This window comes from Lissotriton helveticus, chromosome 2_1, assembly GCF_964261635.1.
Source record: "Lissotriton helveticus chromosome 2_1, aLisHel1.1, whole genome shotgun sequence".
Classification (NCBI taxonomy): domain Eukaryota; kingdom Metazoa; phylum Chordata; class Amphibia; order Caudata; family Salamandridae; genus Lissotriton; species Lissotriton helveticus.
This window is the reverse complement of record NC_136059.1, coordinates 104,734,383-104,760,365: the sequence shown is the minus strand read 5'-3', so window position 1 is coordinate 104,760,365 and position 25,983 is coordinate 104,734,383.

Genomic DNA, 25,983 nt, shown 5'->3' with positions numbered 1-25,983 from the left:
GCTAACCCTGCTTAGCGATAAATATCGCTATTGCTAGGTAATATACCCCTTGGTTATTTTACAAAATATTGTGTTTTCTCTCACTTAATATCCCTGCCAATCCACATTCCTCTCCCTTTCCACTGCCCCTTAAGCCCCTATATTGCACTCTGGTTGTCATATGATGTATATTAACATTATATCCCAGCGCAATTGTTGGAAAATCTGAAGCTCACACCCCCCAAATCTTACTGACCAAGCTACACCCCTGATTGTGCCGTCATTCCCACAACTGGAACCTCATACATTTACAACTAAAAATGAAGTTGGGGATAAGTGTGATTCCATGTTCAGAAAGGGAGGAACCATACACCATTAATGTGTAAAACAAGTAATTTCTCAATCAGTAATGTTTTTATTGCGGGGAAAAAAAGAAAAATACATAAAGTGGCAATGAACATTGTCCTCCATGAACTCAGTCCGCATGAGTACTTTTAGTGGAGGCGTATTTGCTGAAATGTATGTTCTGCATAGATTCCCGTGAGAAGTACAGAGTAGCCTTGGGAATCTGCAGAAACGCAACCTACTACAGGTACGCCACGAGCCAGAACTTTTTTCCTGGCTCGTAACTCGTTCTGCTTTGCAAAGCGGAAGGAGGCCCTCCTCCTCGTAGGGTTTTGCAATGAAATGTATCAATAATATGTGAATGCAATTGGGTCGCAAATGTTTGAAACCTTACAAACTCGCTAGTTGGCATGGCAACTGATTTACAAAGGAGGATCTGTGCTGCCCCAGGGGAAATCTCAAACTATTTACCCAGGATGCTTTTTAAGGCAGTACAAACGAGCGATGCACTCTGGGCCTCATTTATGAGGAATTGGCGTAGGGCAGAAGCGCAAGTCTTCTTGCTGCACTACCCTACGCCAATGTCAAAGAGCAAGAATGCACAGTATTTAACCCCTTCCCCACGGGGCTAATTCCCCTGCTGTGCTGGGTGGAGAGGGGGTGCGCGCAGCGCCGCGGTGCTCGTGACTAGCTCGGCAGGTCATGCAGCGTAGTGGTGCTGCGCTCATGACGAGTTGAGCTCGTCACGACCATGCCGGTTCCAATGGAACGCCCAGCACAACAGCGGCATTATCCCCCCGTGGGCACGGCGCAACGGTCATGACGAACTCAGCTCGTCATGAGCACAGCGCGACTGTGCCTCATCATGAGCACGGAACGGGTTAAGAAATGTTGTGCATTCCTGTTCTTTCCCCCTGCGCTGGTGCACAGTTTGCTGCCTGCCGCTAATGTAGGCACCCTTACACCAGGGTGCAAGGGTGCCTCGATTGCAGGCAGGATTGTTTTTATTCAGTATGGGGCACCTCCCAGCACAAAAGCAATCAAGAGAGGCATTTGAACAAGGAGAGATAAGAAATAAACATATTTCTCCTTGTTACACTTGCTCTGGGGAGGCATCAGATTTTTGCACTCCCCAGGTTTACATGCTCTTGTAAATCTGGGCATGCACCAAAGTCCATGGGTGCTGCGTGGGAAAACCCGCTGCAAAGCCCATGGTACGCCTCCGTGAGACACATTAAGGCAAGGCAGCGACTTGCGCTGCTTTGTCCTACTCCATATCTTTGAAGCCATGAAAATCCACTCAGAGTGGCTTGGTCTCGCCTCATAGATATGATTGAGAGGCCTGCACCGCCAGAGCATCAACAAAAGTGACACTCTGCTGACGGAAGCCTCTCATAAATAATCCCCTCTGTCTCTTCACCCTTTCCCGCTTTAGGATTTAGGTCAGACAGCTTCAGGGGACCAGTGCCTTCTTTCCACTTGACTTTCCAGAAGTAATTGTATTTTTCAAAGCAGTGTCTGATCTCTTAAGGAACACAAGCTGCTTCAAAAAGAATGTTTCTCAGTTGGGTATGCCAAGGGATGTAGGTCTGGTATCCCCTGCAGCAGGGGTGGCTGATTTACATGGGCGAAAGGGGCGTAGCCCCACCATTCATAAGAGGAGAAGAGAGAATGTCAGGGACACAAGCTCTTCTCCCCATAAAGGGCTTCTACTTGGTGAAGACCAAGAATGGAAATGTTTTGGTTTTTATAGATGGAGAGTTCAACTGCACATGCCTGGAAAAGGGTCTTACTAGGTATAAAGGGAAACGCCAGCCAGCTTACATTGATAGGCGGGCAAGGCCAGCTTGAAGCACAACCTGGAATATCTGACCTGGGTGATGAGGGTTGTGGCTATGGTGGAGTCAGTTCAGCAAAGCTGAGCTAGCTGTAGGAGCAGGTGGGTTGACAGAGTCAAGGTGGAAGTGAGTGGGTGGCAGTAGGCTGGACCGATGTGTGCTTGGGCTAAACCCACTTTATGTTTCGGCAGCACTCAGGTAGGCTACCTTAAAACACGCATGTTTCACGACAAAACTAAACTCCTCTGCCAGATAATAGAACACTCCTCCAAATCATATAAATCAGCGGTAGCAATCACACTAGATGCAGAAAAGGATTTCGACAGAGTATCATGGAAATTCCTAGAGAAGAGCATGTAAGCATACAACTTAGGAGATAGCTTCACGAAGAAAGTCATGGCACTGTATAAAAAAAACCCAAGGCACAGATTGCTATAAATGGAACTACATCGCCCTACTTTAAACTCGAAAGAGGAACGAGACAAGGCTGCCTGCTATCCCCTCTGCTTTTCCTGCTGGTGCTCGAACCCCTGATTAAGGACATTCTAGCAAACAGAAATATAGCGGGCATAACTATAACCAACACTACAGCTAAGCTTGCAGCCTAAGCAGACGACCTGCACGCACTCCTACTCCTTGAGTTGTTTCAGCGCCAGGATGCCTGCCAGGCGATAGTGCGCTTTATAAGCTCTATAAAATAAATAAATAAATAAATCCATACCAGCACTCATGCACACAATCGAAACATACGCCAAACACTCAAGATACAAGCTCAATAGAGACAAATCGGAATGCATGCCCCTCAACATGCACACAACTAAAGAGATAATAGGAAACTCAGGACTGGCCTGGCAACCCGGGTCTGTAAAATATTTAGGCATCCAATTCTGAAAAAACCTGAGAATCACTCTAGAACAGAATGAGAAAGCCACACTGGATAAGATCAAAGGTTTACTAGAATCCTGGTCACCCAAGTTCATCACCTGGTGGGGCAGGATAGACACAGTCAAAATTATGATTACGCCCATTGTGAACTATCTGTCAGGAATACTACCCATGGCATTCAGTGACAAATTTCACAATAAGATTGACCAAATGCTAAACAAGTTCATATGGAGAGATAAGAAACCTAGAATAGGCCTAAAAAGACTTAGACTGGAGAAAAAGCTAGGGGGGCTCAACGTGGCTGACCTAACAACCTTTCAGACAGCCTTTATAGCCAGACAAGGAATGCACTGGGTACTCCCAAGCCAAACATACACATCAACATGGCTCTTAATTGAGAGGGCCATTTTAAACAACACTGATCCCCTAACTCTCCTCAGCGCCAATAAGCAGGCTGAATTGAAAAATACAATCTTCAAGATCACAAGACAAGCGCTGCTCAAAGTTGACTAGAAGCTCGAGCACAGCATCAGAAACTCACAATGGGAAGCACTCTGGGCTAATCCCAAGATTAAATATTTTTTATTTATTTATTTATTTAAGTTTTGTATAGCGCTAGCTAGACCCGAAGGTATCAGAGCGCTTCTCATCGAATACAAATAAGCATCAACAAGACAGGTAGGTCGAAGCAGGGTAGGGATAATATGGGGAAGTAAAAGTCTATACAATATCAGCATGAGGGCACAACATGGCGGAGATCAAGGGAGAGTCATCTGGTTCTCTCTAGGACCATAGAGATAGTGAACTATCAAAGTCAGACAAGGGATTCTCATTACGATCCAGCGCACTCAAGAAAGAAGGCTCTGAGTAGTATCTTGAATTACGGGAAGGAGGCGGTCATCCTGATGTGGGGGGATGGAGTTTCATATCTTTGGAACATTACCCGCAAAGGACCTGTTAGATGTTTTACGTTTCTGTGATTTCAGAGGAATGAGTAGTAGCGTGTTAGAGCTTCTGAGGTTCCTAGACTGACCGGCTCTATTGAGTTTATTGGCCAGATATTCCGGTTTTCCTGTATGCAGGGCTTTGTGTGTGAGGCAGGCTCTGCGGAAGTTGGCTCGTAGGTTAATAGGAAGCCATTTCAGATCCTTGAGAGCTGGGGTGATGTGCTCATATTTCTTAGTTCCCGTGACCTTTCTTGTTGCAGCATTAAGGGTGGCAGTCAAAGGACCTAGGTGGGATTTGGCTGTTCCAGTCAGGGTAGCAATGCCATAGTCAATCCTGGAGAGTACCAGTGCCTGAGTGGCCTGTTTCAGGTCTTTCAAGGGTGGGAAGGGTTTGAGTTTGTAGAGAAGTTCCAAGTTAAGGAGAGCACTTTGGCAGTTTTAGAGATGTGTACTTTCATGTCCAGTTTTGGGTCCAGAGTGATCCCCAGTGATTTGGCGGAGGTTGTAGGAACAAGAGGAACATTGAGTATTTGGGGATCTTCACTTTTGTTTGAGATGAGGAGCACTTCTGTCTTTTCTTCATTAAGTTTGAGGTGGTTGGATGAGAGCCAGTGTTGGACCTCTGAGAGTGTGCCATTTAGTCTGTGTATGTCTGCAATCGAAGTGGTTTCCAGGTAGAGTTGTGTGTCATCCGCATAGAGGTGAAAGGGGATGTTGGAGTTCCTTAGAATTGTAGTGAGGGGCTCCATGTAGATGTTGAAAAGTCGTGGAGAGAGTACTGACCCCTGTGGGACTCCTCTAGTAATGGGGAGGGGGTCCGATTTGAAGCTTTTAATTTTGATTATTTGTGCGCGGTTGTTGAGAAAGGAGGCGCAATATAGGGGGAAACCCCTAGACATAAAGTCATGGAGAGAGCTAGGCTTCCCCTACCCAGTGCAGCTAGAAGCAGAAAGGTCTCCGCACACGTTCAACTACCTGAAAGCTCAACACACACAGCCAGACAGAGAACTATATAATTTCCTGGCTATCAAAACAGCCATAACAAAATCAAAGCTTACTAAGCACAAACCCTCAATCTTCCACTACATGGAAACAATAAACACGAAGGGTCACCAGGTCTCACACCTGTACAAACTACTTCGCCCCACATCCACCAGACTCAACGCCAAAAATACCAACTACTGGGAAGCTCAACTAGGTACCAAACTCACGGAACAGGAACTAGAAACCTTTTAGGCAACCCCATCGAAAAACATGATATCACCAGTACTAGCACAAATGAAATTCTGGCTACTACATCAAGCATACTGGACGCCAGCGCGCCTAGCATCAATAGGACTGAAAGATAACGATAGATGCTGGAACTGCGAAACAGAAAAAGGCGACCTCGCACACCTCATATACCACTGCAGTAAGGTCAGCAAATTCCAGGGGAAGGTAATCAATTTCATCAACAAAACGATAGGCTGCACTCTTGACCGAGCTTTCGCCACAACTACCACTGCTCACATCACGACAGACGTACCCACCCAACAGGACAGATACCTCTTAGACTTCCTCTTGACGACAGCAGTGAAAACAGTTCTAGAAAATGGAAAGATACTTCCAAAGTAACATTCAAAGGGTGGCTGAACTGGGTGACATTTCTCAGAGGAGCGGACAACACTGCACTCAGACACACACCATGGAAGAACCCAAACAAGAAAATGTGGGCAAAACTAGACCTATTCCTAAACCCATACAAACCACCATGAAGAACAAAAAACCCAGAACTAAACCTGCTAAACACGACTCCAATACGACCTGTCGACCTGTCACTAAATATCCGCCCTCCAATTCTATGTTCTATGTCACGTTTTTTATGTTCCAACTACACTGCAACCACCCGCATCAACCTTTATGTTAAATGTCATATGTCATATGTGCGCAGGAACTAGGGGCAGATACGAGAAGACTGTACAATCAATCTCCGAACCAGATGTAAGCACAACAACCACCACCGAAACCCCCAATGCCCTATGCAATTGCCCAACAAACCTGTGTTTGTTTGTATGTCATTTTTGTATTCTGAAACATGTAAATACCAATAAAAATACTTTTAAAAAAACCACTAATTGCTAATCAGACAGAAGTCTAGTAACAATGCTCCTGCCGGACTCATCCCTACCTCATCCAAATATCTAATTAGGTACTGGGGTTTGAAGCTGGGCGAGGCTAGGGAGGAGTAGTGTTACACACATGTAAGATCTGCTGGCTCCTGGACTTAGGAGCAGTTCCTTGAGCACGCATGTGCCTGGTGAAACACACACCCTTCAGTCTGTGGTCTATCTCAAATGGCCCTTTCTCTTTAAATCTGACTTGAATTATAATAATACCTTGACCGTTCACTTTTACCATCTGTGCCTCAGATCCCATTCCTACCAAATTTGGAAATGTAAAGTCGTTTGCATTGTGCATTGATCTGTTTGAGATTGATTTTCCAAACATTGACAGATGGAATCATGGAATTGTGTAGTCGTATCAGGATAATGCATTGTCGATGTACATTTTGGTACTATTTGTATTGAACCCCCGCTTCTCTAATTGAATATGACATGTTCCTTTTCATTGTATCACTTTATGTGCATTCAATAGCCTCACTTGTAGTGACATCACACATCCTTGGACTTCAATGGATGACCCATGCTACTTTGTCTTAACATTCATTACTGGCTTTCTTCTGTGGCTGAGACTTCTGCAGGGTTAGTAACATATTATGCACCGAGAAGGCCCCTTCTAATTTTGACAGGAAAAAAATATACATCTTTGTGTCCACAATTGCATCCAAGATTTTACAAGTATTGCTTTCTTTCAATAAATCCTGTCCGTCCTAGCAGATACAAGCCCAACTTTTAGACAAAATAAGGACGACTGAAAACAGGAGGTTGATGTGAACAAATGCAATCTTGTTTCACTGTAGAATAAACAGTGAGCAATCAACACTGTTTATAGGTGTGGCACATCAATCATCACAATTTCACACTTTAAAATGTATATTTTAATAACACAAAAAAGTAACAGGTGGTCTGCTGACAGCAAAGATTGCCAATGGTATAAGCCAACCAATGCTGGCACACTGCCCATGCTGGCTACTTATCAGACGCTACTGATCTGCCAGCGAATAATTAATAAAGACAATTTAGTATCCCTTGCTATCAAGGTCAGCTATTGGTGGATTGCTTGGGGGCTCTTCAGATGTACATGTGCATCTCAGAAGTCTTAACCACATCGCTGCTTGCTAGTTTCCCATGCTGTGCTGGAAAGCAACAAAAACGGGTGTGGTCATGACGAGCTCAGCTCGTCATGAGCACCTGAGAGGTGCATGCCATGACGAGCTGAGCTCGTCATGAGCACTGAAGGGGTTAAAGCTGATGTCTTCCTTGATGAAGGATTCATGATACTTAAATATTATTTGCCTGTAGAAGTGTCAGCGATAGTAAAATGATGGAAGACATGCGTAAAAGGAGCATGTGCCAATATGGCGGCTCTGTTACTCCGTAGGCAAACAGACCCCTACAACGGGATTTGTGACGTTATAACGCATACATTTACATCGCGGTACATTACATTGCAGTTTTTACAACACAAGTCATTACAATGACTTGCGTTGGAGGGCGCAGGACTTAGGAGTAGTATAATTTACTATTCCAACTCCAGTCTACATACAGTAGGGAAGGTGTTGGATAGTAAATTATCCAGCACAAGTCATTGTAACGACTTGCGTTGTAAAAACAGTGATGTAATGGCATTGCGATGTAATCCCTGCGTTGTAAATGATGTTTCCCCCTACACCGACATCAGCCTGACCATGAGGAAGGAGACAACGTCGCTGCAGTGAGAGGGGAGGAGCAAGGGATTTGCAGCATTGGTGCTGGGGGTCTTTTTGTGCAGCAGATGCTGTAGAGGCCCGTGGGCCCTTGTCCTTCTGGCCATCTCCACACAGGTCCTCCCACTTCTGACCACTCAGGTAACAACAGGTCCTCCCACGTCTGAACACTCAGGTAACAACAGGTCCTCCCACGTCTGACCACTCAGGTAACAACAGGTCCTCCCACTTCCGACCACTCAGGTAACAACAGGTCCTCCCACTTCCGACCACTCAGGTAACAACAGGTCCTCCCACGTCTGAACACTCAGGTAACAACAGGTCCTCCCACTTCCGACCACTCAGGTAACAACAGGTCCTCCCACGTCTGAACACTCAGGTAACAACAGATCCTCCCACTTCCGACCACTCAGGTAACAAAAGGTCCTCCTACTTCTGACCACTCAGGTAACAACAGGTCCTCCAACTTCGGACCTCTACCACTGAGGTAACAACAGGTCCTTCCACTTCTGACCACTCAGATAACGACAGGCCCTACCACTTCTGACCTCTACCACTCAAGTAACTACAGGCCCTCCCACTTCCGACCACTCAGGTAGCAACCGGTCCTCCCACTTCTGACAACTCAGGTAACAAAAGGTCCTCCTACTTCTGACCACTCAGGTAACAACAGGTCCTACCACTTCTAACCACTCAGGTAACAACAGGTCCTCCCACTTCTGACCACTCCGGTAACAACAGCCTGTGAATGAGTTAAAGATCACCAGCCGCCACTGGAGGGGGACACTTGATGTCTGGGAGGAAGTCGCCTCCCAAGATTGGCAAAGAGGTGCTGCGTCTTAATGCCCTCAGCATGTGCCCTCATGTGGTCTACAATTTGGGAACTTCCCCAATCAGCACTGCCCTCTCCCACATCATCCACTCCTCCATCGCACCCGCCACATTTCCGGATGACTGGAAACAAGCATTGGTTGACTCAACTAACTATGAGGCTTCCATCCAATATCCCGTCCAATATCCTTGCTCCTGTACCCAGCTAAAGTAATAAAGAATTCAAACCACAAACAACTCTCAACCCATCTTGAGACCCACCACCTACTGGACAACACCCAAACTGGCTTCCAAAAGAACCACAGCTCCAAAACAACACTCATTGCAGCCACCGACAACACTTGGACCATTCTGAGCCATGGAGAAACAGTAGCCTCTATCCTATTTGACCGATCTGTAGCCTTCAACACCTTCTGCCACTGCACTCTGATTAGATGACTTCACAACCTAGGCATCCAAGGACCCACTAGATCTGCTCCTTCATTATGGCAAGAACCCAAAGAATTAGTATGCCACCATTCACATCAGAAACCAAGAAACGATCTGCGGAGTACCCCAGGGATCTTCCCCATTTCAATTTCTACATGACCCCGCTGGTCAACATCGTCTGATCTTGAGACATCTCTGTGATCTCATATATAGACAACATCCAACTCATTATCTCTCTGACTGACAAGTCTACCACCTCCAAAATCAACTTCACCAACTGCAAGACCATGGTAGCAGACTTGATGAAAATAAACTGCCTGTAGCTCAATTCCAATAGGACGGAAGTTCTGATCTTTGGTAACAAGAACTCCCCCTGGGCCTCCACCTCGTGGTCATCAGAGCTGAGACCAACACCAACACCCACCTAGAAACCTAGGAATCATCCTAGTTGACAAACTCTCCATGATGGCACAAGTCAATGCAGTGAGCAGCTCCTGCTTCCACATTTTACTCGTGCTACGTAAGATTTTCAAGTGGCTGCCACAGAACTACGGACCGACCGTCACCCAAGCAACCATCAACTGACTACCGCAATGCACTCAATGGGAGAATCTCCAAGCAGCTCCAACAAAGACTCCAGACAATCCAGAACGCTACCGCAAAACTCATACTCGACCTCCCACACCGCACCCACATCATACCACACCTCTAGGACCTTAACGGCCTCAATATTCACAAACACAGCCAATTCAAACTTCTAGCTCACACTAGCAAAGCCCTACACAACATCGGACAACATACCTTAACAACGTCATACACTCACCAGTCAATCAGATATCTACCCGCTACCTCACTCTCAATCGCTTACACCTCCCACAGTCACAAAGACGAAGCAGGAGGATGCTCATTCTTCTACATAGCGCACCAAACATGGAAGGACTTTCCCCAGCAGATAGGGCCACCTCCTTACTTCTTGAGTTCTGCAAGAAGCTGAAGATGAAGACCTGGCTCTTCGAATAACTCAGAGGGAGCATAAACGCCCACTCACCTGGTCAAGCGCCTGGATACCCTCATGGGTGATTAGAGCGCTCTAAAAGTCTACCTAACATACCAAAACATAACAACATTTATTTTCACAACACCAATTTTGTAGCAAATAATGCAAGAAGCTGACAGTTCCCACATTGCAAGTTCAAGCCACTTTTGGAAGCACCACCCGTGGTAAAACTGCACAGTGAGTGACCCTCAGCCAGCCCTGACAAGGCATGCGCAGAGCCTTTCTTTGATTCCTTCAACAGTGGTTTGGAAGCAGCCTCTTGACAGGCAGGGGTCCAAATGACATCATGAAAACAAAACTACCTGGCACACTAACAAGTGTGAAGAATGAGAAATGTATTTACTTTCTCCATAATCATTTTTTTTCTCAGCTTGCTAAGACCAGGGGTCGAGAGACTTAAATCCTTTCGATGACACAAGACGGAGAAAATGCACTTTCATTCATTAAAAAGCCAGCGTGCCAGGTACTTTGGTTTCCTGCTCATAGTTTCCTTGGGAATCAAGTTTCCTGTACGCGAAGCAAATCCTTTGCAAATAAAACTTTTGCCTGGGAATGGGTCCCCCCTGCTGTGCACCATCTGGTGCGCGCCTGCGCGCTAGGCGCAGACGTGTGCGCGTGCACAAGGGCAGGCACTGAATGTCGCACGCGCCTTCCATGCACTCACCTCCACACTACAATGTCATTTGATTCTCGTCCCCCAAAGGACAGTGACAGAAAAAAAGTTCCATGTTTCAGTAGAAAAGAAATACAAATAGTTTATGGCACCAATTCAAATGTGTTATTTGATGTCAGGTTTCAGGGTTCTAGCCGGACTTAGGACCAACGGAGCCTCACCGCGCGTACTTTTTTAACAAACCCGAGTGGTTGTTTCTCTTGGGAGTGTGTGTGCCACTACCTGTTTTCCCTGTCCCTAAACTCAAAGTCCCGAAATGTCCTCATTAGGAAATTGGAAATAAAAGTTAATTACATTTATGGCTTCCTACAATAATACTCCTTTAATTCAATATTTTGAAAGTTTGCACAAGGTCAACGAACCAAGCGTCGAGAAAGCCAATAGGACTGACTTCATCTTTACTCAGGAAGACTGCAAACAATAATAGATACCCAGACAGAAAGCAGATAGGTAACAGAGAGGTATCCAGACAGATAACAGATAGATACCCAGACAGATAATGGACAGATAACAAATAGATACTAATCTAGTTAACAGATAAAAGCCCAGACAGATTACAGATAGATGCCCAGACAGATAATGGACAGATACCCAGAGAGATAAAGGATAGATACCCAGACAGCTAACAGATAGATACCCAGACAGCTAACAGATAGATACCCAGACAGCTAACAGATATATACCCAGACAGAAAGCAGATAGGTAACAGATAGGTACCCAGATGAATAACGGCTAGATACCCAGACAGAAAATGGACAGATAACGAATAGATACTCAGGTTGTAAACAGATAGATGCCCACGCAGATAATAGATAAATACGCAGACAGAAAACAGATAAATGCCTAGACAGATAACATATTGATGCCTAGACAGATGATGGACAGGTACCCAGACAGATAACAGATAAATACCAAGACAGATAATGGACAGATACCCAGATACATAACGGATAGCTACCCAGACAGATAACAGATAGATACCCACACAGATAACGGATAGATACCCAGACAGATAACAGATAGGTACCCAGACAGATAGCAGATAGAAGCCCAAACAGATAACAGATAGATACCCAGACAGATAACGAATAGATACCCAGACACATAATGTATAGATACCCAAACAGATAACAGATAGATACCGAGACAGATGACAGGTAGATACTCAGACAGATAACAGATAGATACCCAGACACTTAACAGATAGATACTGAGACAAATAATAGATAGATACCCAGACAGATAACAGATAAATACCCAGACAGATAACAGAAAGATGCCTAGACAGATAATGGATAGATACCCAGACATATAAAAGATAGATACCCAAACAGATAATGGATAGATACCCAGACAGATAACGGATAGATACCCAGACAGATAACGGATAGATACCCAGACAGATAATGGATAGATACCCAGACAGATAACGGATAGATACCCCGACAGATAACGGATAGATACCCAGACAGATAATGGATAGATACCCAGACAGATAACAGATAGATACCCAAACAGATAATGGATAGATACCCAGACAGATAACTGATAGATACACAGAGAGATAACAGATAGATAGACAAGTAATGAATGGATACGCAGATAGATACCCAGACAGATAATGGATAGATACCCAGACAGATAATGGATAGATACCCAGACAGATAACGGATAGATACCCAGACAGATAATGGATAGATACCCAGACAGATAACAGATAGATACCCAAACAGATAATGGATAGATACCCAGACAGATAACTGATAGATACACAGAGAGATAACAGATAGATAGACAAGTAATGAATGGATACGCAGATAGATACCCAGACATATAAAAGATAGATACCCAAACAGATAACGGATAGATACCCAGACAGATAACGGATAGATACCCAGACAGATAACGGATAGATACCCAGACAGATAACGGATAGATACCCAGACAGATAACGGATAGATACCCAGACAGATAATGGATAGATACCCAGACAGATAACGGATAGATACCCAGACAGATAACGGATAGATACCCAGACAGATAATGGATAGATACCCAGACAGATAACGGATAGATACCCAGACAGATAACGGATAGATACCCAGACAGATAATGGATAGATACCCAGACAGATAACAGATAGATACCCAAACAGATAATGGATAGATACCCAGACAGATAACTGATAGATACACAGAGAGATAACAGATAGATAGACATGTAATGAATGGATACGCAGATAGATACCCAGACAGATAATGGATAAATACCCAGACACAGATAAACACACAGACAGACTGCACATAGTGCACTACTTCTCCCAAATCATTTTCTAAATCCGAATTTTCTTCTGCTATATTCACTCTGGAAGATAATTCGATGGTGCTTAAATCCAGACTTGGAATTAAAAAAAAACATTCTCACATCTTAAAACGCTCTCCCTCCCCTAGATCCAACCCTCTTTCTTTGCGACATTCACGCCAGGTCTCCTCGCCTAATCTCATGTCATCGATACAATGACAACATACATATACCTTGGTAGAGCACATGTATGAGCACGTCTATGTAGTCCATCCGTGGCCAACATCACGCACCTCTTTGGATTCTGTAAACTGGTCCCCTCCACTCTGGGCAGGTCTCTGGCACCTTTAGACGATGGACCTTGAGGCACGTGGCCGGACATACACACGGCCACCAGTCATAGAGGATATGGGGAGGAGTGCCGGTGATGACCATCTGCACGGTAGGTCAACTAACCTATATCAATTTAACTAGTCCATCTGTGGCCATCACGCACCTCTTTGGATTCTGTAAACCGGCTCCCTCCACGTGGGGTGGGTCTCCGGCACCTTCATTTAAAGGACCTTGAGGAACGTGGCTGGACAGACACATGGCCACAAGTCAAAGAGTATACGGGGAGCAGTGCAGGTGATGTCCGTCCGCATTGTAGGTCCACCAACCTATATACATTTAATGGAAAGCAAAAGCAGAGCTTGGAGGACTTAAAACACCTGAGTCTATACAGTCATGGAATGTCTGCAAATCCAGTCAACACAGCAATGCATTGACGGTGTTCAGGGCACTCAGTGGGGCAGCACTGATCTGTTGCAGCAGGGCAACCCTTGCACAAGGCGGGGACAGCCTAAGCTTGCACTGGGACTGTGTGAGCTTGAACCAGCGTAGCCTGGACAGCTTGATTCTGCACCTGGCCACGACTGACAGGCAGCTCAACAGCCCACAGTCACAGCAATGTGGAGTGGATCTGTTGTGGGAATCACAGAACAGACTGAAGTTGAGTGCTCTACATAAAGGTGAAATCTAGGGTTGGTAAGCTTGGGGATGAGACTGAAATCCAATGGAAAATGAACAGGACAGCTCCTGGGCTAACAAGAGCACAGCCAGAAGCTGCACTTACCTAGACTGCCCTCATACCTTCAAAGATGGTGCCAGAGAAGTGCTTAATTTGTAAAACAAAAATATAAGAACTAAGGCCCTCATGAGGAGGCCACTGCAGCTTGCTCCACCAATTGCCCTTGCCAGCGCTGGCACTGACAGTACCTACCCAAGTACCTGCCAAAACACACTCTTAGAAGAGTGACAATTCAGACTATTCTAGGCCCCAAAGCTTTAAGAATGGGCTGGGTGGAAAGTATTAGTCATTTTTGTAATAATTAACTGTTGTTGTGCTCATCTGTAAATAAGATAAACAGCACCACCCTGGGGAAGACTGTAATATGTAATGTAAAATGCCAGTGTTGACAATCAAGTGGCGGTTCAGAGCACCGTTAACCACCGGCTCAAATTATGCACTGTCCAGAGAAAGCCTTGGATGAGATGGAGGCAGCACATTGAGGCATTCCTGAGCCCTGTGTAACCTAACCTCCAAACAGATAATTCAGGCACCAGCAGAACCCAGAGCAATCACACTATCTACTCCTACCTCAGCTACTGCAATTACGTGTTGTCCTCTCTGGATATTAGGTACCACCACCTCCTCTCCATGAGAAAGTAGGGCCCCTGCACATAGAGGATAAGGGAAACAGGCCCAGTAGCACCCTACGGGTTGTACGTGGCTGAGATCATATGTAAGCTGTACCTCACATCAATCCATGCACTGTGCAGGCCACTGATGCTTCTTCTGAGGCAAAAAAATGCATGCACTGTGCGGGGCCACGGACACTTCTTCTTAGGCACATTGATGCATGCACTGTGTGGCGACACCAATGCTTCTTCTTAGGCACATTGATGCATGCACTGTGTGGCGACACCAATGCTTCTTCTGAGGCGCATTGATGCATGCACTGTGTGGCGACACCAATGCTTCTTCTGAGGCGCATTGATGCATGCACTGTGTGGGGACACTGATGCTTCTTCTGAGGCGCATTGATGCATGCCCTGTGTGGGGACACTGATGCATCTTCTTAGGCATATTGATGCATGCACTGTGTGGGCCACTGAGTCTTTTTCTGAGGCATATTGATGCATGCACTGTGCGGGCCACTGATGCTTCTTCTGAGGCGCATTGATACATACACTGCCTGGGGCCACTGACACTTCTTCTGAGGTGCATTGATGCATGCCCTGTGTGGGGACACTGATGCATCTTCTTAGGCATATTGATGCATGCACTGGGTGGGCCGCTGAGTCTTTTTCTGAGGCATATTGATGCATGCACTGTGCGGGGCCACTGATGCTTCTTCTGAGGTGCATTGATGCATGCACTGTCAGATAACGCTGCTGGCAGGTTCTAGGAGCTAGTCATGCTGTTCATTTAAACTGCTTTGAATTGTTCATTTTACTTTACTTCATGTACTGTGTCACGTATTTTATCTCACCACCGCCTCGCGCTTTGCGTTTTGTAAATTTGCCGCATTTCAATTTTCACAACTTTGGGGGACTAGAAGGGTTCGGGCATCATTGAGAATTGTTTTCTTACCCTCTGAAAGTCTATTTCTCCTCTCGTCTGCTCCTTGGTCCACCGCAGCTTCTGCTGATTGTGTGGAGGGAGATATGATGCTACATTTGCCCTCACTTCTGCCTCTCACAAGAACTCCGTCCCCCACTAGAAAAGCAGGAAATGTCGCTGACGCACACAGCGGGCATGCCGGCGGTGCCCCGAAGGCACGCCAAAGGCAAGCCTGTCTGCGCCCGTCCGCATCCGGATCGCGGCCAGAGCCAGCCATGCTGCTGGTTCTCAAGCAGATAAAGTATTCACGTCAAATTTTCTTAGACAGTTGAATACAAAAAAACTGTGTGGACATTATCTAGACGCGGACAAAATTAGGGGCCCTGTTGCTTGCTAGAAATGTCAAACACAGGTACCAACGGTCAAATTCAATCATATTAGGACAAAGACAAAGGAGGTATCCACCAGGCAGTAATAAAAGGGGGTTTGATGAATGCACGCTCCTTAGTTAAACATGCACTGGTCATCAGAGAGCTAATCATAGATAATGAGTTAGACTTTCTATGTATTACCTAAACATGGCTAAAAGATGACTGCAATCCGGATATAGCAGTAGCTCTGCCCCTAATTCTACCATCTGCAGGAAAGACCAAGAGGTGAGTAGGGGGGAGGAGTGACTATTATCCATAGAGACACTCTCCAATTGCAGACTTTTAATCTACATGAGCTTAAGGGAACGGAAAGCCTGGGCTTCTGCTGTGCCATAAACGGATCATCTTCATTCTCTGGAATGTTAGTCTACCACCCTCCAGTCAATAGTGATACCTTTCTGGACTCACTAGGGGATACCCTTAGTCAAGCCCTGCTTAGAAACACACATTTTACCTTGCTTGGAGATATTAATTTACACCTTGAAGTTAGTAACAATCCGGGGGTTATCACCTTTCTGGAATCAGTCACCCCATTGGGCATGAATCAATTAATGCAAAGGCTGACACATAGGGCAGGACATACCATAGACGTAGTCTGCTCTAACCTTACCTCAGTTCAGGTAGAGGCCCCCATTCCGCAGGCCTGGTCAGATCATTATTTTATTCCTCTGACCATTCCAACACCTAAGTCGGAACATGCAGCCACAAACAGCATTACAGGGGTGCCGAGACGCAAATGGCACCTGCTAGCCACTAATCCCAGCTTACCCATCATTGCCCAAAATGAGATACCTACCCTAACGGGCAAACCAGCAGAGGATTCCCACCGATTCCATAACTGGATAACAGCCATAAGTGAGGAATTAATTCCCTTAAAGCATACCACCAGAAAGGGTAATAGGAAATCACATAACGATCCATGGCTTACGAAAGATCTAGCGCAACAACATCTGCACTGTAAACAACTAGAACGAAGATGGAGAAGGGGATGTGAAGTAGCCAATTTACATATTTTCAAAAACTATAGGAAATAATATCATCTGGAGATTAAATCAGCCAAAAAAAGAGTACTGTGGTAATACAATAACCATGGCTGAGCGGAACCAAACAGAGATTTTTGAAATGGTAAAATCTTTTATCGACCCTAAAGCGCTACATTCAGAAATCCCTCCCTCTCAAATGCTTTGCAATGATATTGTAACATACTTTGAAGACAAGATTAAGAATATACAAAAGGATTTTGGAACATTAAGTGCGCCTGAATTTACCAACGGTCATGAGCAAGATCATAGGCAGGATAAGCCGGTCCTTCAAGCTTTTCAAACTGTCACCTTAGCCCAGACATATATGAAGCCATCCTGGCATGTAAGTCAGGCTCACCACTGGATGCCTGCCCTCCAACGATATTACATAAGATCATGGACATAGTGAACCCTGTGATCGATGATATTGTGAATTCCTCCCTATCCTCCGGCATAGTGCCGGATGAATGGAAATTTGCTATAATAAAGCCATTAAAGAAAAAACAAAATATAGATTATTCCATTCTTTCTAATTATAGGCCTTCTACCGGTTTTAGGTAAACATTACTTAGAGATTGGTCCATAAGGATTTTTCCAGTTTTTCAGAAGCAGCTCAGAGTTTCCATCCTCGGCAATCTGGCTTTCGTCCAAAACATTCTACTGAATCTGTATTACTGGAAGTATCGGACACCCATACATTTATTACAGACAGCAGCAAGAAGGCAGTGTTGATCCTATTGGATCTGTGCGCCGCGTATAATAACATCTCTCACAACATCTTACTAGCCAGACTAAAGTTCGGCTGCATTTCCAAGATAGCACTGGCATGGATCACATCCTTCCTGTCGAACCGAAGACAAGCTGTCTCCCTGGGCACCTTTTTCTCCTCAGAACGCACCATCACTACGAGTGCCCCACATGGTGCATCACTTAGCCCACTTCTCTTTAATATTTATATGGCTCCACTTATTTCCCTCATTTCAGCTTACGGGATTAAAACATTTTATGCTGATGACACTCAGATGATCCTGTCTCTTGAAAAAAACTCTATTAAGGCGGAGGAAATTTTTTAATCCTGTCTTACCGCGGTCATCAAATGGATGAAAAGCAACCATCTCCGTTCTAACACGGATAAGACTGAAATCCTATTGATGTGGAAAAATAATCACTTTCAGCCCAAGGATTGGGGGCCGATAGAAGCAGCAGCCCCTCCAGCTACTGTGGAAGTGGCAAAAAATCTGGGGGTATGGTTTGATTCCTCCCTTTCTTTTATACTCCACATACTCAATGTGGCGGGTACATGCTTCGGCCTAATTAGGACTCTGAGAAAATTCTTTGACCTGCTTCCACTTGCTGCCAGGAAAACAGTGCAGTGGCTCTAATACTTTCAGGTCTAGATTACAGCAATAGCCTCCTGGAAGGGCTAATAAATCTACCCTGAAGAAACTACAGGTGGTGCAACATGCAGCAGCCAGATTGGTCTTAAAACTCCCCCACAGGGCATCAGCCTCAGCAGCCCTGAAAACCTTTTACTGGCTTCCGCTACACAAAATAATTTTGTTCAAGCTTCTCCTCACGGCCTTCAGAGCAAAGTGCCGATTAGGGCCAGTATATCTCTCCACAAGATTATTGCCATACACGACAAGGAGGACACTTAGATCCTCTTCTTCAAACCTCCTTAAAGTACCATACTTCAAACTCAAAACTAGGGGAGGGAAGTCGGCGACTGAATTAGGGGAAAAGCTTGGAATTTCATACCAAGTAAACTAAGATCAATGGAATCTGAAGAACAGTTCAGGTAGGCCCTAACGACATGGATCTATGGAACAGTTGATGAATCTTGCTTCGAGCTCATCTAGATCCTAATTCTTCTCTGCTGAAGCACGTTATCTGGTAGTGCCAAGAGGCTCTTTTGAGAGCGACAGTCTGTGCTTTACAAAAGCCACATTTCATTTCATTTAATTAATTTCATTTCATTTCATTGTGTGGGACCACTAATGCTTCTTCTTAGGAACATTGATGCATGCACTGTGGTGGGCCACTGATGCTTCTTCTTAGGCACATAGAGGCATGCCCTATGTGGCCGCTGAGGCTTGTTCTCAGGTCCATTGATACATGCACTGTGTGGGGCCACTGATGCTTCTTATCAGGTACATTGATACATGCACTGTGTGGGGCCACTGATGCTTCATATCAGGTACATTGATACATGCACTGTGTGGGGCCACTGATGCTTCTTCTTAGGCACATAGATGCATGCACTATGTGCCCGCTGATGCTTCCTCTTAGACACATTGATGCATGCACTGTGCGGGCCACTGATGCTTCTTCTGAGGTGCATTGATGCATGCCCTGTGTGGGGACACTGATGCATCTTCTTAGGCACATAGATGCTGCCCTGTGTGGGGACACTGATGCTTCTTCTGAGGCGCATTGATACATACACTGCCTGGGGCCACTGATGCTTCTTCTGAGGTGCATTGATGCATGCACTGTCTGGGGACACTGATGCTTCTTCTTAGGCACATAGATGCAGGCGCTGTGTGGGCACATAGATGCATGCACTGTTTGTGGTCATTACTAGGCCCATTGATGGGTGTACTCTCTAGGGCTGCTGATGCTTGTTCCTGTTCCTATGGATGCACAAATTCTGTGAATATATCTAACGCGTTTTGTAGCAGACTCTAGGACAATCTCATCTGGCTACCATGCCATTTCCTTTGTGACAACACTGTTATTATTTTTATGGATTGTGTTCCAGGAGCGTAACTGCTGACATAAAGTTTCTTAAAGGAACAATCAACTTGAACTAAATTTGGAGCCTTGAAGAAGTCCCTATCGGGACAAAACGCGTCGGCTAATGGATTATAAATTTTGGATTTTATCAGCTTGATATATTTCACCATTCTCAATAAAGAATACATTTTGTAAGAAAAAAGAACACAAGGACTGGAGATTTCTTCAGAACATCACCATTAATTTGTGTTAAACTGATTTTGTATGGACATATAACTTTTGGCGTGTGGAATCCATATCTTATGTCAATTTAGCTTTGTGTTTCCCAAGTAGGGAGTAGAGAGGGGTGCACTCCTAGGTTTTCCTGCACCAACCATAATTTCCCTGATCTTTTTGACAGGTGTGGTTTTTCTGCCTGGTCTCTGTCTGTTTTCTTTACATATTCTGTGACTCTCTGATGTTTGTTATTAGTCTCCGTCATGTTTGTACTATGTGATCCTACTGATGCTTATTACTATGCCCCTTTATGAATGCACCATGTTTGGTTACTGATACTTGTTACTAGGCCAAATGATCTGATGTGAGGCCAGGCATGGTAAAATCACTACATTAAAAGAAATTACGTTTGTACTGCAGGCTAGTTTTCCCTATTGCAGAGTTGTACCCTGTTTACAACTCCAGACCTGGAAAATGAAAGGTGTCAAACAACATTCCTAGTAGTACACCTGGGCCTGTATTACTGAAAGGGCACACTTTCCCTGTTTACGACATTATGAAGAATGAGCTGCCCTCAGGGCACCCTCAAACTCACACTGCCCCCAGGGCAGCACATTCAAGAGAAATACGGAGCAACTGTTAAAAAGCGGCTTCCTGCCTGCTCTTTCAAAAGAAATTAGAGATCCTTTTGCAGGCGGGTGCAGTGAGTGACTGCACCCATCTGCAGAGGGATGTCTCAGGGGGTTCCTAGGACCCTCATTCATCCCTCGAGAAGGGCTGCCCTCAAGGGGCACACTGACAATGTGCTACCTTTTTGTGGAACACTTTGAGTGCACCTTTTAGCCCATGTTGCCTCTGCAGCAACATCGGTAATACTGCGTGGGCACAGAGGTAAAGTGATTCCCTAATTTGCCGGGGGCCACGCCCCCATGCAAATCAGGGAATGTTACATGTAAACCAGTGCTATCTGTATTGCGGAAGGGTACGCACAATCGTCTGCAGCCCCTTCTGGAATACCAAAGTGTCCTAGGGCACACAAAGCAGGCACAAACACCCATTGCGCCCTGGGACACTTTGTGTAATACGGCCCCAGGAAACGTTGAGCTTTCTAGCCTTAAAATTGGGATGTTTCCTAAATGTTGTACATTTATACCTGTGTGAAGGAGTATGTCTAGGTGTACATGTATATTTTTTGGTGAGTCAGGACCTATGGCTTCATATAAGTGTTTAAAAAAACCTTTTCTCATAAGCATTCCAGAAACTCAATTGCCCTTTTCTGTAGATCCTGCATTCAACTCCATACCAGTTAAGTGTTCTTAGCATAATCATTGAGTCAGTGTAACTTATTGTTCTTAATTGTATTGAATCTCTCCTGCCTTCTCTATAGGTATTTAGACGTTTTGTGTTTTGTACATTGATCTCATTTCATGAATAGTGTAGCAGAAGTGACATCACAAGCCCTTAACTCCCAGTGTCAGAAAGGGACTCATCCTTGGCACACTGTTATGCCTCAAACACCTCTTATTTGCTGCTAGGTGGTACAAGTAAAATCTATGAGTGAAAACTACAGAAAGCAAAGAGGGCTCTTAGATCCCGGATATCATTCTGATCTTTCGAGACTAGGGGTAGCAAGGGCAGTCCTGGGAATGCCAAAGGACAAGTTGAAGGTGGCATCTGGTATACATGATTAAACCCTGGTTGAGGTCTTAGACCCAGGCACCTGTAAGAAACCTCTCCTGCTTCTGTTTAAATTGCTTAAATGATTTATGCACAGCACACTGATAAAAGATATTCAGACCAACTTGTGTGATCTAACTGACTATACTTTTATTAAGAGTTTGACTATTACATTTGACTAGTGACTGTTAGTTGGCATCTGTATCACAGTGTTTTTTTTTTAATGTGCTGGAGACACATTTTCACCGCTCTCGGATGAACCCGATTCATGTGATTTTTTTGAGTAGATGTTTCTTATTCCTGTCTTAGATGTGAATTACACCTTAATTTCTAAGCCTTATCCACAAAGCATTTTCTCTAGGTAATTGTGCTTTACACCAGGAACAGGTGTGATTTTCTCACGAATTTGCAGGAGCAAGACATACTTACTGATAGAGAAAAGCTTTACAAATTGATACACATGTCTTATACCATTGCAGCGGCTCAGTATACAGTGTACATGTCATACATAAATATACAAACATTAAGTCTTAGTTAACAAGCATAATAGATCAAACAAGCATGCCAGCTGGTACATAGAAAACCTCCAAGACACCAAATGGCACTGTAATCAGCTTGAAAGTAAATTGAAAGCCAGTCACAACATCACCAGCAGATCTTCCTACAAGGCTGCACTCAGATGCTATCACCAGCAAATTAGAGACACCAAGAAAAAAGTACTAATAGACACATCGAAGGATACTCCAAGATCTGCAAGGAGATATTCTCGATCGTCAAGGATTTCTCCTCGCCTTCAGCCACTGTCAACAATGTCACTGCCTCCCAACTACTCTGTGACAACCTATCAACCTTCTTCCACTGCAAAATCACAAACATCTAAAGCTACTTTGCACACCACCCAACCCCAGAGAACTAATTGCCAATCTACCCACCACCAACAAAGACAGCCACCTCACTGCATGGAAAACCTTCACCAGAAACAACACAGCTGCAATCATGTAGACCATCCAATCAGGAGTCCCAACGGACCCATGCCACCACTAAAACTCAACCTGGGAACATCACCAACACCTTCTTAACACATCATCAACACCTTCTTAACACCACCTCTTTTCCGGATTAAGGGAAACTCTCAGAAATCAATGCTCTCTTCAAGAATCTCACAACTGACCCAAACCAACTGAGCAACTACCAGCTCATCTCCCTTCACACTTCACACATCTGCAAAAGCAAAACTGGAGGTCGCTCATTCTCCTATACTGCACCCAAGACATGGAACATCCTCCTTCAACACACCAAAACCTCCCCTCAGGTCTTGAATTCTCCAAGAAGCTGAAGGCCTGGCTCTTCATATAAGCACCTTCGGACCACACACCTACACACCGTGCCCAAGCACCTAGATCCCCTCTTATGTGATTAGTGCACTATACAAATCAACATAACATAACAAAAGCACCTATGCTTGTAATGTGAATATTTTGGCCACTATTACATTCTATCCCCGTACATATTATCCTATTTCATTTTTGGCCCAATTATTTAATGATAGTATTACTCCTCGTCACATGGCGATATTTTCAGTACCTCTACTATACTCCTGTCACTTTACAATAGTTTCGGGCAGACATTGCTATTTCACAAATTACTTCTTCTGTGGTGGCATGTTAATACAGGGCTATTTACATTTATGTGTGGTTTCTTGGCTCCTCACATGGGCAAAACAAGGAACCTTAACCCCTTCCATGCTCATGACGAGCTCAGCTCGTCATGCAGTACACTGCTTGTGTGCTCATGACGAGCTGAGCTCGTCATGAACAATGGGAAAGAAGGATCTACAGCACAGCAGAGAAATATTTGTAGCATCCATGTGGTTAAACTATCTGATTCATCTATTTGCACTCATGCACATTCTTCTTATCACCAGGTGACCTTGTGTCATTCAGATTTAAGCAATATTAGATGATAAATGGTCTCAGGGATTGAAGAATAACATATGTTGAACAAAGTGTCAGTGAATTCCAAGACTCCAAGCAGAAGACTGACTTTCGTCAAGAAATTACCATTCTTAAGAAACAATCAGAAGATTTGGAAAACAGAAATAGAAGGAATAACCTCTCAATTGACAGTCTGCCAGAAAACACTGAGGGCAATGATCATATAACCTTTTTCCAATCTTTTATTCCAAACATTTTGTATATGCCTTATTCAACATCCCTAAACATCCAAGGAGCACACAGATTGATTTCTAGATCCCACATCTCTACATTATTTGCTAAGCCACTGGGATTAATTCGTCTTTTCTTAGAATACACTTATCTATTTAAAGTCATCCTTGGGGCTGAAAACAAGGAACATATTATTAAATCTGGCATTGAAATGTAATTTTCTCAAGACGTCTCTAAACACACCACAGATCCTTGAAAGAAATTTCTAGAAATGAGCATGCTGATTTATTAATGCATGAAATAGATTATTTCATCCATATATTTTCAAAGTCACCTGCAGTAATACGGCTACAAAGGTCACCTACAATAATACAACTGCAACGTAAGAGGATGCTCTCAAATTACAGCAATTCCTAAATAAATGTAGACATGATGGTATGCAAAACATCAGGATGTGTTGGTCTCTGAACCTTTAATGTCTCCATTTGAATATTTTATTTTGTTGATAAAATACTGTTTATTATAATAAATGTGACATTTCCTCTTGATTCATTTTTTAACACATATTCTCTTTACTACAGGTATGTATTTTATGTGTCTGCTTAGCCACCTGTTTGTGTACATCCTATCATCTGCTTCTTCCAACCTCCTGGAGTGAATATGTGCTGCCTTGCCTCCATGTTGTGGTTACTCCACCCCCAAATGTTTGTGTACTTTGTAGGTATGTTGTTGTTTTTAATTCCTTTTTTTCATTTCCTATTGCCTTTTTCTTCCATTTTTCTACTCTCTTTCTTCCAACTTTCTATTTTACTTTCTCCTTTCCCGCTGCTTGGTCTATTTATCTTGCTTTTCTTTATTCAGGATATTAATTTCTTTCTCTACTCTTACCTTTACCTACATATGTTCTTGATTTTTCCTCAAATATTATATGTGGTGTTGCGTGGTCTTCATTTCTGAAATAATACTCCATTTATATGGTACTTAAGATAGTATCTTGGAATGTCAAGGGTCTTGGCTCATCTATCAGGAGACAAAAATGTATAGATCATTTGCATAAATATAAAGTTGATGTTGCCTTTTTACAAGAAGCCATACAAATGCTAATGAATCTGATCAACTTAAACAAAACTGGGTGGGTAATATTTTCTTCTCACCATCCAGTAAGAAAACTGTATTATTGTTCTTTGTTCCATTTTTTTTTTTTAAATGTTCATATTTCCCAAGAAATTGAAATGAAAGTAAGATGGATATTTGTATGGCTGACCATTGATAAGATTCCCGTTACATTAGTTAACATATATGATTCAACTCAAGTTGGTCATACATTTTGGACTCACATATCCTCTAAACTAATGGAATATGTTAATGAACACCTTATATTTCCTGGAGATTCCAATTCATTATTGGCCCATTTCTTGACAGATAAAGGTTAAATAAAACCCCAACACTATGCAAAAACAATTTTTCAAAACCATGACTCAATGGTCCCGGAGTAATGCTTGGAGGCTTGCCAATCCTGACACATTGGAATACACTTTTAACTCACCAGTCAATGGTTCCCAAACTAGAATAGACTATATTTTTCTTAGTAAGCCCTTATATCAACAAATAATACATGCTAAAATTGGCCCTATTCTGATCTCAGATCATGCATCAGTAATAGTTGACATAGAATTTGTTCGTCCCTCACAAAGCTCAGACAGATGGAGATTTAACAATACACTAAAATCTGACCATTTCTTTACACAATCCTTTCAATCCTCTGCAGACGAATGTTTAATCCTTTACACTATCCCCGAGATGTCTTTTCATATAGTTTGGGACTCTTGTAAAGTAGCAGCTAGAAAGTTCATTATATAGTTTGTTGCTAAGAAAAAAAAATCAAACACAACAAAACTGAAGGAGTTATTTGTCACATGCCATAATTCCTTGAGAGCAGTACCCTCAAATAAGCTCGCCTTCCGGCAAAACGGACTCTGCA